Source organism: Balaenoptera musculus, chromosome 1 (assembly GCF_009873245.2).
Source record: "Balaenoptera musculus isolate JJ_BM4_2016_0621 chromosome 1, mBalMus1.pri.v3, whole genome shotgun sequence".
NCBI lineage: Eukaryota > Metazoa > Chordata > Mammalia > Artiodactyla > Balaenopteridae > Balaenoptera > Balaenoptera musculus.
The window spans coordinates 120,542,965-120,548,481 of NC_045785.1; positions in this window are offsets into that span (position 1 = coordinate 120,542,965).

Below are 5,517 nucleotides of genomic sequence, written 5' to 3' on the forward strand. Positions count from 1 at the left end.
TTGATGATTCGAAAGGGCATTTCAACAAGGCAAAACCACAGAATCAACATTTTCTCCCAACGCACTGCTCTTTTTTCTCATATAGCCATAGCTTAAATGATCATCTCAGTTCCTGGCGAAATAAAATGGTTTTTACATGCAATTTCTGTGCTTGCTCTATGCACCACTCCTTATTTCCACATAAATACAAGAACCAGAACAGCGTGAGCCAATCGGTGTTGCCCATCTTTGCTTGTCTGAGACTCCATTGCTCTATCCAGAGCCTCCTCATTTCCAGGGAATTCCCATTTACTCAAGCTGCTCATTGGAGCTGTTTTATCCCCTCTCCCCAGATGTATGGCCATCCATGAAATGTCTATGAATAATACTCTGGTTTCATAAAGCACATTAAATAAGCCCCTGCATGAGTTTGCATCACTTATTCCCCCCTCCCTTAGAAAGTGGATAACTCAAAGCAAGCTGGCTGACTGTTAACAAACGTATAGCAGACGGCAAGCAACATCATGCCCACTGTTGCTCGAGACCCTCCACCTTACCTAAGGCAAAGCTGACTCACGTTGGTGAAGGAACAATCTGCGTGCTGATCATTCTTATATGCACCTTCTGCATCCGTTCCATCTCCTATAACAAAATACCACGGACTAGGTGTTTTATAAACAACGAATATTTATTTTTCACAGTTCTGGAGGCTGAGAAGTCCAAATCAAGGTACCGGTAGATTTGCTGTCTGATGAGAGCCTGATTCCTGGTTCATAGATGGCTGTCTTCTCTTGCTGTATCCTCACATGGCTGAAGGGGCAAGGGAGCTCTCTGGAATCTCTTTTATAAAGTCACTAATCCCATTCATGAGGCTCCAGCCTCATGACTTAATCATCTCCCAAAGGCCCCCCACCTCCTAACACTGTCACATATGAATGAATTTGGAGGGTACACAAACATTCAGTCTATAGCATACATCTTGACTATGAATTACCATATGCTTTTGAGTGAATACATACAGTTTCCTAAAAGTGTTTTGTGATGAAGGGCATGGCATAAATGTAAGTTCTCACTATGGCTTGCATTATAGCTTTGATACAATCTACTTTACTAGAACAACCATAAAATTACATATTTTCCCAATCATCAGGTGAAATATTGAATATTCTTTCCTGTGCACAAAACAAACCCATATTGGATTTTATAACTTTGATAGATATTACTTTTATTGTTATTTTTATATTATGCCTCTGTACTTTCCTTTATGTATCACCTTTTCACAAAATGCAAAGAATGGTCCCTCAGTGATGGTTTAGTCTGACTACTGCAAGTAAAGAGAAACTTCTTCAATTACCTCTTCCCTCTTACAAAGGAAGCAATTGCCTACAAGGAGGACTCACAGACAGGGTCAAAGGAGATCATTACGGTGAAAATGTCAAAGTCCCCTCACTTGAACCACATTGAGAAGAGGGCAAGTGTAGGGATGCGTCAACCCACTGCCATGGGGCTTCATGGGGCTTTTTAGAGCTTTGTGTGCAAACATTGAGGCACCTGCAGAAAAAAGTTTAAATTGTTACAGAAACAGTTTATAGAAATAAATAACTAAACACAAAAAGTTGTTGAGTTTAAATGAATTATGTATTTAAACTTCATTTCATAGGAATATGACTGTCAGAGTTGCCTTACAACGGGCTGGATGGATTGCCTCACAAAATGGTGAGAACACAAGCATTCAATATGTTTAATCAAAGCCAGATGATAATTTGTCAGGGACACTGAAGAGAAGAGTCTAGGCATCCTTGATTGCTCTCTTTCCCTCACATTGCCCCCAACTCCACTTGTGGAAATTCTATTGGTTCAACAAACAAAATATGTCAGTCCACTTTCTTTTCGCCCCAGTCCAAGCCACAATTATCTCCTGCCTCAACACTGTAACTGCCTCCTATTCCGTTTACCCTTGTTACCTAGACGTCGTTCTCACTCAGCAAATTTAAGTCAAATTATGTCACTCTCCTACTTCAAATACATAGTCCTTAGAATAAAATCCAAAGCCTCTACTCCAGCCTAGAATTTCTTGACAGACTTAACTCCCTTCTATCTTTCCAGACTTATTCGCCTCTGTCTCCTCCTGTATCACCACATTCTGGCTACAGCAGCGTCCTTTACATGCCTCAGCCAGATCAAAGTGAGTTTCACTCCAGGGGCTTTTCCCTGCTGCCCCTCTTCCCTTGGGCTCTTCTTACTGTCAGTATCTTCCCTTCTCTGAGGTATTAGCTCAGAGTGTCATCATCTCAGAGATAACTTCCCTGACTGCTCAAAGCACTCTCAGTTACTCCTTTATACAGTCTTAATTTTTCCTTCATAAGCCTATGACCACCTAAAACATTCTCATATATTTTTTTAGTTAGTTATTTACTTCAACCTGTTTTTTTTTTTTTCCCACAAGAATGTTCTCTTCATGAGGATAGGAACAGTCCTTGTGTGTCTTTATCATCACTGTGTACCCAGGTACCAGTGCAGTCACTGGCACAGGGGCAGGGGCATTCAGAAAAGGTTTAATGAATAAATACACATCTAGAATGGAAAAGAGGGGAAGTAGGTGACTTTGGCCGTTCTTTGATACTCAAGGCAAATCTGATCCTCAGAGACAGAAGATCTTTGGCCTCATTGAAAGTTCAACATTTTTTATAAGTTTGCCTTGTATAGAGGACTGAATTTGTCCTCCACTTCCAAAAGGTAACCTCACCTGTAGACGTGAGCATGTACCATATTCATTCCTCTGTTCCACAGCACACAATGGTGCTTTAATAGATTTGCTCAATAAATATTAGTTGAAGTAAATGCTTCCTTTCTAAAGGCCTCTCAAAATTCTGCCTTTTAAATTATGTAGCTCACAACCTAGCAGTTATCTAATAAAAATAGGAGATATATATGGACTGACAAAAAGATTCAGAATTACCCTGCACCCTATGCTATTTTTTTCTCCCAGATTAATTTTTTGTCTTTCTCTGCCATGCTTTATACCTGCAGTAGGATGACCTCTGTAGACAGCATTCCTCATGTCCCCTTGCCAGTTGGCAATGGGAGGCATTCACTGGAGATTGGGAGGTGGAAGGAAAAAGATCAGGGTATTTCTTCCCTATTTGCTCAACTCCCTAAGGACATTTCCATGTCTATGGTTCTGGTTTCCCCTGAACACCCCTTTTTGTTTTACCCCTCAACTAAAAAGAGGTCTTTTCTTTAAAGTCTTTCCATTTGAACCATCTGAGGTGAGTTCTCTTTTGCTGTGTCCCTGACTTCTACACATCTAGGACGACTAGGGGTAGCTAAGACAGCCAAATTTCCAAAGGCATAAAGTTTTAAGGTAAAATTCCTCAAGTGACCTGGAAGAATTTAAAGGAAAGTGCTGATCATCAGAATCAAAGGAAAGATAGAAAAGGTAAAATAAAGTGAAGATCTGAAAATAAATGCATGGGGTAAGAGAACAGCAATGAAAAATAAGTGAAAAAAGCCCCTGGGATCTAAGAATAATGTTGAGAACTAAGAAGACAGAGTATTTGGGTAGGTGATGCCCCAGTAAAGAAAAATCTCAGAAAGGGATATATTATTATGCCTTATAGAATGAGCACTTACTAAATTTTATGTTGAAGCAGAATGCCCACAATTTTAACTAAAGTATTATGGAATTCAAGGATTGGAAAAGAGAATGCCATTGTTAATTTAACCTTTTAATGTGTGTGTGTTTGTTTGAATGGACTCCTAGGTTTGATTGTACAGAAGTCTTGGTTCCACATATTTATGGACATTTCTCTGGAAATTCTGTATTACTAGAAAGCCACTGAAATAATGAACAAAGTACACGTAGCAGTAATAACATTTATTAATGTGTGAGAATTCCCACATTTGGCTTTACCTAACCAAAAAAGAATTTTATATGCAGAATCTCTCTCTCTCCCCCTCACTCTCTCTTTCTCTCTTTCAATTTCTTTATCTCTCTCTCTCTCTCTCTCTCATTGCTGTTACTTAAATAGCTTTATTGAGGTATAATTACATAGATTAAACCACAGATATTAAAAGTGTATAATCTGATAACTTTTGACATTTGTATACACCCATGAAACTATCAGCAAATCGAGACAATGAATACAACCATCAGATCAGAAGTTTTCTCATGCCCTTTTGGAATCCTTTCTGTGGACTCCTCTCCACCACTACCCCTTGTCCCCACCCCCCAGGAAACCATTTATCTACTTTCTATCACATAGGATACCTTGCATTTTCTAGAATTGTATATAAATGTAATTATACAGTAGTGCTCTTTTTGTCTCACTCAGCATAATTTGAAATTCTTTCATGTTGTAGCATGTGTCAATATCCCATTCCTTTTATTGCTGAGTAATATTCTATTGCATGAATGTACCACAATTTGTTTATGCAGTCACCTGTTGATGACCATCTGGGATGTTTCCTGTTCGAAGCTAATATAAATACAACTGTTATGAAAATCTATGCACAAGTCTTTGTATTAGCATATGTTTTCGTTGCTTTGGGGTAAATACCTAGGAATGAAATGACTGGCCTGTATGATAGATTTTTGCTCAAGTTTGCCATTTTTTTCCCAAAGTGGTTGTACCATTTTACATTTTCACCAGCAGTGTATGAGGGTTCCAGTTCCTTCATAGCTTCACCAACACATAATATACACATAGGCATTCTTTTTCATTTTAGCCATTCTAATAGGGAAGTTGTGGTATTTCATCGTGGTTTTAATTTGTAGTCCCCTTATTTTTCATCCATGTACCTCCTCTGCTGAAGTGTTCACTCAAACTTTTTGCACGTTTCTTTTATTGAGTTGTTTTTTTTTTATTATTATTGGTTTATTATTATTTTTTATTTATAAGCATTCATAAATATATATTATGGATATGTCCTTTATCATGGACATGATATTTTCCCTCAGTCTATGACTCTTTTTGTTAATTCCACTAATAATACCTTTCTAAGAGTAGACCTTTTAATATTATTATTATTATTATTTATTTATATGAAATCTAATTTATCAATGTGTCTTTTCTTAGCTTGTGCTTTGGAGACATACCTGATAAATATTTGCCTAACCCAAAGTTTTCTTCTATATTTTCTTCTAGAAGATTTAAGGTTTTGGATTTTACACTTGGGTCAATATTCCATTTTGAGATATTGTTGTATATGGTGAAGTATGTGTCAAGGTTCATTGTTTGCATATGGATATCTTATTGGCACAACATCATTTGTTTAAAAAAATATTTTTCCATTAAATTACCTTTTCACTTTTGTTGGTAATCAGTTGGCCATATAGGTGTGGATTGAGTTCAGGACTTTCTGTTATGCGCCTCTTTTTAGATCAACACAACACTGTGTGTGTTATTGAGTCTTTATGATAAATCCCAGGTAGTGAAGATCAGGCAGGGCTCCTCCTCTAACTTTATTCTTTTTCAAAGTTGTGTTGGCTATTCTTGGTCCTTTTCATTTCTAAATAAAATTAATATTTGTCAAATT